Source organism: Dromaius novaehollandiae, chromosome Z, assembly GCF_036370855.1.
Source record: "Dromaius novaehollandiae isolate bDroNov1 chromosome Z, bDroNov1.hap1, whole genome shotgun sequence".
Taxonomy (NCBI): domain Eukaryota; kingdom Metazoa; phylum Chordata; class Aves; order Casuariiformes; family Dromaiidae; genus Dromaius; species Dromaius novaehollandiae.
In genome coordinates this window covers 43,523,990-43,538,623 of record NC_088132.1, presented here as the reverse complement: position 1 = coordinate 43,538,623, position 14,634 = coordinate 43,523,990, and positions in this window count along the sequence as shown.

Genomic DNA, 14,634 nt, shown 5'->3' with positions numbered 1-14,634 from the left:
TCTTGTTACATGGGTGTCTTAGAAAACACTACTACTCAAAATGCAGATCTTCTGGGAAGCAAACTTAAAGTGGTGTTATATTAACTGATTTCTGTTTGAGGGGCTTTCTTTTTCCACTTGTGACCTCTTCAGCTAAATGTGACACTGTTATTTTCTTTGGGAACTTGAGCAGAGTTAAGCACACACAGCAAAAGCAGACTGGGTGCTATAATTTGGGTTGGCTTTTGTGATACAATTCGTAATCTATGTAATGTGGTGCAAAGATTTTTAGGATGCAAAAGCTCTCGCTGTCTCTTTTGTACTTCTTTTACTGTAGGAGTTAAAGATTTATTTTGAGAGAGATTATTTCCTTGCTTTTGCTGAGAAGCTTGTGCCAGGTTATTTCTCTCCCAGAACCATAGTTTACTGTGTTATTTGTGGAGCATATAACAACTCAACTTTTACAGTACCATTAAATCAGGTGGGCACGTGGGCTGTGAGCTCTAGCAAGTGACAAAAGAAGAAAAGGGCTTTTTGTGCTATTAAAACATTCTTGTGAGACAAAACAGCCTCCCTTCACCTTAATTTTACTGTTGATGATGAAAGTTCTTGTTAGAAGAAGAGACAAAGATTTTGGTAGAATGCCCCCTCCCCACCCCACCCCACTCTCAGCATAGTTGAACTTTAGGGTTTTGGAATATTATAAGGAAATGTAGATGTAATTTGGCTATAAGCACTTGTTTTCTCAGCGCACTGTTAGGCTATATGGAGACTGCTGTGCTTGTTCTGAATGAGCTAGCTTGTCCACAAATGTGATGTGGTTCTTAGCTAAGATCCTAGTTTGGATTCCAGAAGCATTATGGCCCTGTTACTACTGGGCTCTGTGCAAGCTACTGTGTCCTATCAAAATACCTTGTGCTAATGTGCCTCTTTTACTTCAACTAGTGTGTCCAAAATTAGCTGAGGTATTTCCGACAGCTTCATCGCATCAGTTATGCATGCCTGTAGTATTTTTCAGCTCATAAATTTTTAGGTTCTCTGAATAAAAAGAAGCAAGACTCTCATGACACAACAGAGGTGTAATTCTTTGTCCTTGGATCTTGGGTAGTCATCAACCACTAGAGAAAGTGCAAATTGTCATTCTGTTATAATTGTGTTTAATTGCACCAGATATTATCGGCTGTGTAAGTTATGCAACAGTGGAGAGTCAGTCCCAAAGCTCTGTTCTGGTGCACATCAACTTGAATGCTCTCTTTGGACTTCAGCGGCATTATTCTAACTTCATACTACTAAGACAGCATGATTTGTCCCTCAGTCTTCAGGGAAAGACAAAGACCCTGTCAAGACATATCTGATTTCAAGAGAGTGCATATATACTATAAATTGAGGCCTGAGTAATCTCATAGTTTAATACTTCTGCTTAAGCCATGTAATGTGGCACAATGGTACAATCCTCATCAGAATGAAACACTTGGATCCAGACAGCAGATTTTGTTACTGAGATTACACTGAAGCCAGATGCTCTTCCATCTAGCTTTAAAAGGCAGGAGTTAAACAAAGGTTGACTTTTTTGCCTCAGTCCCAAATGCAACTAGTTTATTCGATGCAGTAAACAGAATCTAATTTGAAGCTGATTTATTTGCTTCATGTTGGAACATAGTAGGTTGGCTTTGTGGTCTGAGTAATGTTATTTTGTATTATTAAGTTGATGCTATTATAGTCGGCTAGTAGTCACTCAGCAATAGAGACATTTTTCCATGTCATTATGTTTGGATTTAGCTTTTGTGACCTTTATAGGCTATCTAAGAGACAGAAAGCTTGAGAGACATATCTTGTTGTGCCAGACAATGTACACAGTAAAGACAAGCTGCAGAGAGCTATGGTTTCATAGCATAAATCTTTTTTGCCGTAGCCAGGTTGGAAGTGCTCAGTAATTCACAGGAACAACCTCTAATTTACTGTTTTCCCTGGATACCACTGAGGGCTGGTAGGAGGGAAGAAACTCATTACAAAGAGCATCTTTTCTCTATTGGAGAACAAAGATGGGAGGCAGAGGATGCCAAGGATTGGTTATTGCTACTCAATTGCTTTTCATCTTGGAAAGTGAGCTTAAATCTCTTTGGAAATAATAGTCTAAGTGTATGCTAGCAATTTCTTTAATTTTGTGGTAGGCAGAAAGCAAAATCGGAGTCATTGGTTAAATTATTTCAAACAGGTAAGGCTCGTTTGTCTATGTCAGTAAGCTCTGTGGATGTAGTTATCCCCTGCCATGATAAAATGTCTCATCCTGCTCAAGTTCTGAGGTCCCTCTATAAGTTACCAAATGAATTTTTGCAGTTTAACAGATAATTTGTTCTGTTTGCTTATGTATCAGAACAGTTGTCTGATTTTTCTTAGGTGGAGAGAAGAGGGAGGGGGAAGAGCAAAAATATCAGATATAGAGAATATGAAAAGAATGAAACTGCATATTCTTTTCTAGTTCAAAGAAAAATATAATTTATTTTGCATTTGCTTGCTTTCCTCCTTTGGTAAGTGTCTTGGCTTTAATTGCCAAGGTGCATTTTCATTATTCAGTAGAACAAGGCATGGTTGCCAGTACTAAAACCATATACTTTTCAATGCCATTAAACAATGAATGTCAGTTGTATTTAGGGGTACTTCAGTTACTGTAGGCTCTATTAAAAGGGATGCACAATGATGGCAGAGAAATTCTTGTAGTATGAAGAAAAGACAGCAGCACTTAAAGCATACTGCTTCAGACCATGACTTTTGATTTCTCGAACACTCATTCACAGCACAGTGCACTTCTCTGCATAGGAAGTCATCTCTCTTGCTTTTTAAGAAGAAAGGCTCTTCCTAAACAAATGCTTAGCATGGTGTTTCAGAGGTCCTGAGTGTGTTGCAGGTAGAAGACACTTAAAGCAAAGCATCAAACAGTATATTTGTAATCCCCAAGTCACCTGAAAATAATCTTAGAATTGAACTGAGATGTATAGCGTATAGGTGAAATAGGAAGCAACTTCCAAGGCAGTCTTGCTCTGGTCTTCCCCTTTAATCTAAGGAGATGTTTAACCTCAAAATCCTCAGAATTTTTCTGCTATTAGAGGGTTTTCTTTTGTTTTCTAACTTTGGAGATAATTCATTCAGCTCTTTAGAATAGAAAGTCTCTAGAAAATTACTGGAGTCTGAAATGTGAACTTTGTTTGACATTTCTTTCCTTTAGGTTACTAGTATGTTATGATTTCAATTGTACTGTATGAGCATTGTTCACATGTTAGCAGAGTTAACAAAGCATTTATTTTAATATATAGCTGATGGTGTTTTTCTTCAAACGTTTAATGATTCCACAATATGTAACCTCTTCTATTTGAATAACATTTAATTTCATCATAATACCCAGTCTTTTAATTATTGCTTATGTTCGAAGGCGTTGTTGATGGTAGCCTGCTTTTCAGTTCTCTGGCCTTTGTGGAAAAACATGCTAGTGTGGGCTTACCGTAGCACTTAACACTGATGCAGCAGACCTGCTACCGCTGTAGTATTTGTGTGTGTTATAACTTCAAATATGCTGCTTCCCTCTCCACGACGTGCCTGGTAGCCCTTCTCCCTTCTTCCATCCAGATGTGCTCTGTCAGCTTTCACCAAGAGACACTCCCCCTTGCCATCTTTAAGATGATTTTCCTCGTTATTTATGTTGCAGGTAATTTAACACCATCTTGTGCTGTTTGTATAACACAAATTAGCTTTATAGATAAAGGTGCAACAGTTACCTGGACAATATTAGATTGACAGAGTTATAATGACCAGAGTTATTCAGATAACTAGCAGTACTGACAACACCAACTTCAGTACATCTTTGTCTCTGAGACTCTAAAGACTCATGTATCTTGATTCAATTATAATTACCTGAAAATGGAAAACTCCATATTGTGCGAAGGATAGCCTGAGGTTCTCTCACAGATTTTATTTGACAAGTACACACTGAAGTGGCCTTTCCTAAATTTGGGCATTTTTGCGTATTTCCTTTATAAATCAAAGCACAAGGTACTTAACTACCAAACCTTAGTTTGCAGATTCCATTCAGGTTTTCGTTTGTGCATGATGGCCAAAATTGCTGGGGGGCTAACTTGTGCTGCCATTGCTGACCTGGCGTACAATCTTTGCTTGGTTGGGAGTTACGGTGACTGAGTAGCATGTTTCACTGCCCAATATAATATATGTATTATCTGACTTTCTTGGTGCTTTTTTTCAGATGATTAAGAATTCAGTGTCAAATGCTGAAATATATAGCCTTGTTTTCCTCTGTAAAGGACTTGGAAGTGATAATAAGCTGCGTTTAAAAAATACCAGGAAAAGCTGCTGCAGTGTGTTACAAAGTGCTGCTTAGTGTAATTGTCTGTGTTACGCATGAAGGTCAAATGCATCCTCTTCCTGTAGCACTTACCGGCATTCCTAGTCAAAGTGATTACTCATTTTACATTGATGTCCTGAGGAAAGGTAGGGAGGGCACCTAAATATCATGTGCTAGTTCTTCGAGCTGCCTGTGCAGCTTATACCTCACAGTGCTAGTGAAAGCAGTAAGGTGTCTCTCTTGCACTTGAAGTATGCTATTGAATTTTTTATTTTATTTTATTTTATTTTTTCCTCCTTCTTACTTTCTCCCCAGGATATTTTCTGGTACGCTTTTCTGTTGATTGGCAATGTTATTTGAGCAGGTATCTGAACAGCCTATTTCATTTTGCCGGCTCGTATATGTAGTTAGGTATGTATCATGCCTCCTGTCTGGAGACAGGAGGGGGTATTGAAGTGATGTGGTTGAGAAGAATTGTATCTTTCTGGCGAGAGTCAGCTTTAAGCAGGTGGGCATCAGTATGATTGGGCTGGGCTGTGTTAACACGTTGCCATAGCGTCTTCCTGTTTTGTGTCACGTGATATCTTATTATCTTACTCTGTTTATGTAAGAGGATAAAATTAGAGTTGTCATTAGTAGCAGCTTTGCCTAGACTTAAATTTTTTTAAAAACTTTTTTGTATGTTTACAATTTTAGTCCTACGTATGACAATAAAGGTAACGAATGAAACTTTATTATGAGTAATCTGACAATATGCTGCCTTGTTGTTATTGCTGTGCTGTTACAATGCTAAGTGTAAATGGTTATTTGAAAAAGTAAAATTCTATGACTGCTTTTGAAATGATAATGTATGTGTACAAGGAAATGGCATTCTTTGGCTTCTGGTGAGGAAGCATCATATGAGCTAATTTCAGCTCTCATATTATATGTGTTCTTGCTTATTTGTGTTAGAGTAGAGACCATTAGTAGCATTATAATAGCAACCAGGCATTGTACACATTCCAGAAGAAAGATTATTTATTACCTTTTACCAAAAGCTGTAAATAGAGAATACTGATAAATGATGCTTAAAAGACTTCTTTGCATCTCTCTGTCTCTCTTTTTTTTTTGATTTGGGAGAGCTGCCTAGCAAGGCAAAGACAAAATCTTTAAACTCAGTAACTTAAAGTTGGTCCCATATGCAGGATTCTCTAATGAGAACGAAATTTTGATGCATTTAGTGGTATGACAGTCATGCATATGTGAGTTATGTCATGAAAGACATGGCCTCATATGCACTGCACATGTGATGGTGGATACAGGTCTATCAGGTCGTCTTTGAGCTCTGGCCTCTGTGGAAAAGGCGCATGCTGGCTGCAGCATAGTGCTGCAGCCTCCCTCCTGTTCCGGGTCCCTGTGTTCCAGACTCAGCTGTCTGGTCAGTCTTGTCTGCTGACTTGCTGTCTCTGCCCTGTAGGATTCTGGACAGAGAAAGAAGCTGCCCTGTTATGGTCAGAATATCAGGAACAGGCCTACTGCCGCAAGGAAGCATGCGAGGGAAACAGCTAAGTGAGATCCATGAATATTAAGTGCATTTGGACATATCTGAATCTATGCCAAAGAAGCAATTGAAGTCATTTCAGTGTAATTTCCATCCAAGTCCTTAGCCAGAAGCCTTGTGTGTGCGCGAGATGCGTTGCTTGTGGATTTACAGCCTCTGCTACATGCAGATATTTAAAATGTACGCAGGCATGTCTGCATGTGGTAATAAGTGAGCCTGCACCTGGTGGCTATGTAGGTTGTCACAAGAACTTTCCATGGAACATCTAGTCAAATGAATGTTATTAAATTCACTGTGTGTTTCATTTGTTAATGAAAGGTGCCTCTTTTTATCTGATGATAAGTAGAGTGCTGCTGCCTTGTGCTACTCTAGTTTTAAAGGCTTTAGCAAAATATAAATGACAAAATATAAATGAAGAATCACATAAGAAGCTCCCTTTTGCCCTAGGAGATCTGACATGATAGCTTGTGGTGGATAGTGAGGTCTTCTAGAGAAATGATTTAGTTATGTATTGCTCCGGATCTTTTCTTAAAATTTAATTTGACTCCACTGATGGATTATATTATATTAGAGGTGTCTCTTGGCAAAGTTTCAAAACTGTTATAGTTGCTGTATGATGAGTGCAGATGGAAGAGCAGTAAGCCTTCAGTTTATGATACCACATGTCCTTTCCAGTAATACGTTATTGGCATTCACATATTTCTGATTTAAAGCTTTTCAGGCCACAGGTTCAGTGTGGAAAATATATGTCAAGATTTTAGAGACTTTGTTTTGTTGATTGATCTTTCAGTTTGCTCCTGATCATAGTCCAACACATAGATAACTGAACCTACTTCTGACCCTTTTAGAAGTGGTTGAGCCTCTCTGCAGGTCTACATAGGACAAAATATGATAAACATGCCACAACACCAATTTCAATTGTGAGAATCACCTTTTGCTGATTTTTAAATCTAGATAAGCAGTGACTCAGAATCATTGCTGTCTCCTGACTGTTCAATGGCTGCATGAAATAAATTGGTGCTCTTGTGACTTGCTAGCACTGGGCGGTGAAACAACTTGCAAGGATCCCTAAGCTGCCCTAAGCAGAACTGCTTTAGGACTAAAGAGGTTTTGCCCTGTCAGTGCACTATTGTAGTCATCCTAGTAAGCCTGGGCTTGTTAGCTTGTGTGCATGATCATGCTGATGTGATTAGTTTGGGCTTCGGCAAGCTGCTGGCTTTGCATAGTGGTGCACTGCAACGCGTGGCCATGCAGGCTCTCACATCTATGCATTAGGCTCCACTGCACTCTAAGAACACGCTGTTAGCACTCACGCCGGGGTCCCTGCACCATGACTGCTCTGGCTAGCCGCAAGAAAGAGACTGTGAGGGAGGAAGCGAATGCCTGGGGCAAGCCCGTTTGTTGAAATCAGAAGTGAACTATGAAAAGCTTTGCAAAATCACTGTCTGCACTCTGTTGTTAGCAACAGCCAAAATACTGAAGTAAGCAGGGATAAAGGATTGCGTCAAAGAACATCAGAACATGCAGCTGTTCTATTTAACTCAATATTGGTTACATAAAATTGAGTTGTATATTAGAGCCTGACTTTTCTCTTTCTGTTTGGATTAATTTATTAGGCATTAAACTTTTAAGCGAAGCAGGCAAATACCAGTCTTTTATAGGTTTTTCCTTTCCGTGAAGGGGGAATGAAGGCTTTGCTGAGAAATGAGCCGGGGCTTTGAAAACATTTTTGATGCTATGCGAGTAGTTTAAACACAATATAACTTTGATTCTCTGATATCAGAGGGACATTACGGAACTATGTAACCAGATATGCTAAAATAACTGAGAATATTTTCACTGTATTAAGTGTATGTGGATGATCATTGAGATTTTGAATACCAAAGCTGCAAATAACTTATATAAACAAGATAGTGCTGTATTGAACCAAAAATACAGTTAGATTACAGGTTTCATTATTAATGCATTTGAGAGAGTGAAAAGAAATACTCATTCAAGCATGAGATTACATATAAAAATCACTGCATCATTTGGAAGGCTGATGTTATTCTCTGTAGGTTTTGTGTATGTGTGAATGTTAATGTTACCTTGCATCTAACAAGATAACCCTGAATGTCTCATCGATATGCTAGCACATTTAATTGTCATTTTAAAACACTGCTGTCCAAAGTCTGTAGTAGATTTTCAATTTTATTTCTATGATCAAAGCCATAAAAATATTAAACACAGAAAAGGGCTACCAGCACCTTACCGCCATTTCTACCTGTAGTGTGTCTCCCATGTTCAAAAGAAGGTATTGTGAGCATTTTAGTAGTCTGAACTGCTCAGGGATTCAGTGTGATTTTCATCAGATCCTTGGCTGTTCCTCAGATCCTTGGCTGTTCCAAGTTTTTAGGCACATAGATACAGAGTAGGATGTTTTTCCTTGTTACAAAATTTGCATGGCATCTGGGCAGTCAAAAGCAAGATCAAGCATAACTATGAAAAGTATTTTTGTAGACCTCATCTTTATTTCTTATCTCTTGCTACTGAGTGATATGTGCCATGTTTAAAAGTATATTGTTAGAATTGCAGATCTTGCTACAGCCTCCCAAAAATCCTGTGGTGGATAAAAATAAGAAAACATTTTGAGATACTGTGATGCTTGGTGTAATTGAAACATCCAGACTGATTTGCCATGATAGGATGTAAGAAGAGATGTATGCGAGAGGAGGAACTAGTGCTAATGATATATTGAATGATGTGAACCTTCACAGGACTGTGCTGACAATGACAGAGAACGCACTAAAAGTTCTGCAGAGGCTCTCTTCAGTTCACTGCGCTGTCAGCAGAATACTGCCTTTTCTCAAAGGCAAGAGTGCAACTGCATTGCTAATATATAATTAACGTTTTTCTCTGTTCTATCAGCTATTCATCACGGATCACGTAGACCTCATCTCTACAAACCTATCTGGCAACCTCCTGCTTTCTTCCAATTTTTTCGGGCTCCAGTGTGCCTGCCTCTCTGCTATAGGGTGTTCCTCTCAAGGTAGAACCTCTGTTGCAAGTAAGGGAGGATCATGAAGATAAATTTTAACTATGGAGCCTTATCTAAGCCAAGTATCTAAATCTTTTTAGTGCATTCTTCATAAATGCTGTGTTCTGATTCTAGTTTTTTCAGTGTTTTGAAGTAGAGAAGGATGAGACCTAAAAAGCTCTGCTGCTGTCTGCAGCTGCTGCTACTACTTCAAGACTGGTTTGATGGCTGCTTCTGCAACTGAGATTCGAAGCTAAGATGGACACTGCAGTGCAAGTCAAGTAGATGCCTGCAGGGTCAGTTATGACCCTGAAACATAGCCATGAGTGCATGGGAAAGCTATGTTGTTTGTGTAAGCAATTTGTTTTAGCCCAGGGCAAATATAAAAATGGAGGTAGAAAAGTAACCTTGGAGATGGAAGTACGCTTTCTGATGTCAGCTAGTAAATCTCGATGCAGTTTTGACAATAACGACAGCAGTATCAAAATAAGATTCTCTTTGGGAAAAAATAGAGCTTATCCAATAGGTACAGGAGAAAACACTGTATTTAATAAAATGCTAGAAAAGTGAAACCTTTTTTTAGTGTGTTACTATGGACAGTTTTCTATGGGCTGTCCATCCTTATTTTAGCCACTGATGATTTGCTTTATTTTAAGGTTCAGTTAGTGTTGTTATCTGCTAAATCCTTTTGGATAGGACAAGTAACTGGATGGCAAGGTTTCCCTGCTTCCCTTCTGTGCTGCAAGCGCATGGAATTCCTAGGGGGATCTCACTGGTGACAGGACAATGTTTATATCCTCCCTCGATTTAATGATATTTGAAAAATGGCTAGAATAAGTGTGAGGTAGATAGTCTTCTTCCTGTTTTACTACTGTGTCTAAGGATAATATTCCTTAAACACATTATTATGATGCAGTTATTCCACTGACTTTTGCCTCATAAGAAAGCAAGTTGCAGAAAACTAACTGTATGCAACAGATTCAGCAGAGATAAAAAGTTAGAGCTGTGAGGGGGAGAATTTGTACAGTTTAGTTTTGGGAAGGCCATGTTTCTTTTGAGAAGAAAAAAAGAAGATTTAGCAAAACTAAAATATGAGAATAAAAGCAAGCTAAAGCTTTCTGGACTTACTAGGCTAGAGAGATGTGAAGGAAAAAGGGCAAAGAGCACATTGCGGTTAGCAGTCCCTGGCGAGGGGCAGCACGCATCCAGCATACAAACTCCTAACAGAAGGTTTAGGACCCTCTGTCTTCTGGCAGCATTATAAGCTATCAACTCGTCCTGCAATACCCTGATAGCTGCTAAGAAGCAGACTCCCAGGTGTGGGAAGGCAGCACTTGCATTCTGATCAAATTTTCTTGCATTTCCACTTTCTGTCCCTTGCACTCTGCTGTCAGTGGGGGAAAGGAACCCTGTGCTTCAGCTCCTGTGAAAACCAAATGTTCTGCTGTCTCTTAATAGCAGAACATCGCTAAAATCTAAGATCAGTTACTCTTGTGACTTGTAATACCTGACTAGAGATAAATAAAAGGTATTGTTTACTGCCTCTTTTTTTGTTTAAACCTTACCTTACATGGCCTGTTAAATACCTTCTCAGACTGGGTAGGCAGCAAGAAGTGCCTGTTGTGATTCATTAGTAAGATAACACTTGCCCTTTCTCTTCTGCTCCAGTTCATCTAAAGGCTTTAGGTATATAACTCCAGCTTGCTAAACTGAAAGAAAACTTTAAGAAATGTACTGAAAGCCATGATTTTTGAGCTCAGTTTGAAGCAAAATGCATTCTCATCCACTGTGTATGTTCAGTACTGCCCTGTAAGGTATTAACTCCTGTACAAAAAAAGTCTCCATGCTGGAGAATATAGGATGCAACAGAAAAATGTTGGAAACTGAGAGAAGGGGAGAATGAAACATGAATTTAAAAGCACGTAAAAGAGAAGCAAGACATAGAGATTACTTACGTATAAGAAAGCTGCTTCTTAATTGTAATAAAGCTGTATTCATTTTCTTTTTCTGAGTGACGAGTTTCATACAGTAGCAGGAAAGTTCTTCAGGTATGTAGAAGAAAACTGGAGGGGTGGATTTCATTTTCCAAATTTTAGAATTATATTAGAATTCCTGGCTCTTATTTTCTCTGGCTTCTCCTCCCTCTTTCTTCATTTTTATAGTGGAAGATGGATAATCCTTGTTGCTTCTGTACTGGTGCATCTCTGCCTTGGTGTTAACATGTTTGAGTTTTGGCTTATTTGCAGGTTTTAGGTGAGCAAAAAGAAAGGAGATGAGGGAACTGGGTAGGAAAACCTCCCCACAGCTCATTTTTTAAAATAGCAAAAGAGCCTAAAGAAACAGAGAATCTGTAGGAAAGAAAGAGCTAACAATTCAAAGGTCTAATAGCAGCACACAGAAGGAAACTAGCTAATGATTCAGGGAAAAAATGGGAAAAGCCCATGAAAGAGTACAAGGAAAAGGACTGTTTTATATTGGTGTGTATGTTCTGGTACTTCTGAGAGTAGGTATATTCAGAACCACGAAGTCTTCCAAGTGTGCATGAGCATCAAAATTTTGGGGGGTATTCATGTGGTCCAGTATTGTTTTTGAAGTATCGGCATGGACTAGGGAAGGAACAGGAAAAAAAACAGAGTGGCATGAAAACTCCTCCAAACAACTGAGTCTTCATGGTATTGACATAAAAGGAGGTGTCATTTGAACATGCCACAGTTAGGCTGAGAAGATTCACAGCTGGGTGTGAAAATGGCAAAACATGGTATTTTGAGAAGTTTCTGGAACTTGCAATGGAGCCTTTGCTTATGGCAGTGAATTGTTGCCACTTGTAAACTGTATCTTTATTTCATAGGCTTCATCACCAGTCCAATATGTGATATCATTCACGCAATTTGGGCTTCCTTTGTTTAAGCAGAAGGCTGTTTAGCTTGATCTGCTGTAATGCTGACTTTCTAGCAGTGGTGCTGGGCATCCACGTAAATCATAAACCAAATTTTGCCTTCACTTTCCTTAGTGTTAATCTGAAATAACACTAGTACAGTCTGTAAATTTACTTCTGGTTCACAATGCTGTAAATGACTGTATGTAGTTATTATTTCCCTGTTATCTCCCTTCCATTGTTATTTAAGGGAATGGTTGTGATAACACAGGAGAAATGCAGTGTAGTCTTTCTTAGATTTATTTATTTATTCATTTAGACTTCACAACCTTTGCAGTCCTCTCTTATCTTTCCCCATTTCTAGGAATATTGACTGTGCTTGTTCTATACTTCTGAACATTATCCTCTGACCTTGTCAGCTTTCTTGCTTGAGGTGATAAAGCAAGATCTGATTGCAGGCACATGTTTGCTGATATAAGACTGAACTTCTGTCTCTTGATTTCTTTATAAGATGCAGTCTGTAAATTAAAGGTCCAGTGTAATAACAAGGGCATTGAATTTTCATATGTAGCAGAAGTTGCACTTTTTTTCTTTGTATAGTATAGAATGAATTTTGTTGGTTAGATGATGTTTAAATCTATCTTGATCTTTAGTCAGTATCTTCAGAAAAGTTTCAGTTCTATTTTAAAAGTTAACTATTAAAACATTATCTCTTTCTATCACAATAGTTCTGCCAAACAAATTTTGGCCGTATAATGAAGCCTTAAGCATTAAAACATTCTTTGCTGTTCAGTCATGTATTTGCACATCTCCCTTTTCAATGCTAGTACAGTTTTTGACTCTGAAAATATAGCATCATTATTGGTAGCATTCCTACAGATGTGAAAGACTGCACAGTAGCATTATTTTACACATATATTGAAAGAAGCTGCTCTGTTTCTGGTCAGAGAGACGCTGAGATTTTGATTACTTGAGAGCAAAAATCATGACTGAAATGCAACATTCTTATGCATGGAGCAAAAGCTTGAAAGGTAGTGGGCTTAATTTATATAAAATTATTACTTATATATGACTCTTATATACATATACATATGAATATATAAAAGCAACACTAGGAGAAAAATAATTATTTAAAACCTGAAATGTATTTCAGAAACATGTGTATAGTCCACCAGGAGGAGGTCTGCAGTAAAACCTAGGGCCTTTTGTATGCAAACTTCATCCCAGTATAACTTATTCCAGTTTTATGAAGTGCTCTTTAATTTCATTCTGTCCTCCACTGCAATAACTGGTGTACTGTTTGTTGGGGTAAAATCCTGTAGCTAATACTTCAGAGGAAAAGTTTCCTCATTGTTTTCCTCTTTATAACCGGTTTCAGCCTCAGAAAGTTTCATCCAGTTGTTCCAGCTCAAGCTGCTTGCAACTGGAAGAGCTCTTAGCTTTGGTAGCTCCAGAACCTTTTCTTTGCCAAGTCCAGCCTGTTTTTCTGGCTTACTTTGCTGTAGTGGTTGCTGATTGCACATCAGCTTTCTACTTGCTGCTGGAAGTGTTAAAGGCTGAAGAAAGCACAAGTCATCTTTTTTCCTTACTGTCATGTGAAAGACTAGATAATATGAGTGAATTCATCGTCGAAACAGGTAAAACTGTAACACTATTTGTGTAACAATGAGAGAATTTCAAAATCTCTTTGATGGAGGTGGCTAAAGAAATGTAATCATGGACATCAAGAATCTTGCTTTCCAGATCCATATCATCAGCACGAGACTATATTGTTTTTATTTTGAATGAGCATTATGCAGATAGATCCCTTTTTTCCCCATGTGTAGAGAGAAATTTCAGTCCAACAGTGAGTATTTCTATCTCTCAATATTTTTAAGTTGGATGTACATAGAGTAGTTTAATTTTGAAAGTACATCAGTTTCATAATAACTATCTAGTATGTATTCTGTTTAGCTAGGGAAAGTCTATTAAATGTGTGTACTTCTCTGACCTTGGATGACAGTGCTCTGTATGTCTAATAACTGGCATGTCTTTTGCTAATAAGGGTCATGCCAATGGGGTGCTATACACCTGATTTGCTTTTCATCTGATTCCAGCATATCTTTTAAATATTTGTTGTACACACTCACATATGCAAACACATAAAAAAGCCCCAAACTCCCAATTCTTGATGCCTTTCTATATTTCGGCTGACTTTGAGCAATGCTGATCAACATAAACTCTCTAGTTGTGTGGTACAATCTATTAACATATTTTATTAACCTTTTCAGAAAGCAGTTTCATTCCTTCTCTAGGGATCTAATATTTAAAACTTAGTGCTTTCTTGATGCAAGTGAGGTACAAAAGTTATACAACTGGCCTTGTGCCTGAAATGTATTCTCAGATGTTTACCAAACATCTTATATTAACTATTTAATATGCAGAGTATGCTGAGTTTGTTTCTCAATGTCCTGATCCCTCAAGCAAGGGGTACCATGATTGGCTTCGCCCTGGTCCAACCAACAAAAAGGGGTTCTATGCAGTTTCACTGCCACATGTCCAAAATCCGCAGCCCAGTGGCTCTGCGCCTCCAGCTGGAAAGCTCCAATGCAGTTATGCTACCTCCCTGCTGGATATTTACATTCCTCAGCAGAAGCCGCCACTGATGTCCATCATGATTTTGGTAGTGAAGCTTGTTTCTCCTTGGGAGTACAACCTCAGGAAGAGGTGGACATATGTGAACTTCTACAATATGAATTATGAAAATAGAAAAGAGTATTCTATCATTATTCTTGTAAACTACCTCTGCTTACCTATGCATGTATAACAGAAAAGTGTGAGGCTGCTCCAGGTTTCATCCTCTCTATTAAGAGTGAGAATGTCAGCAAGGATGA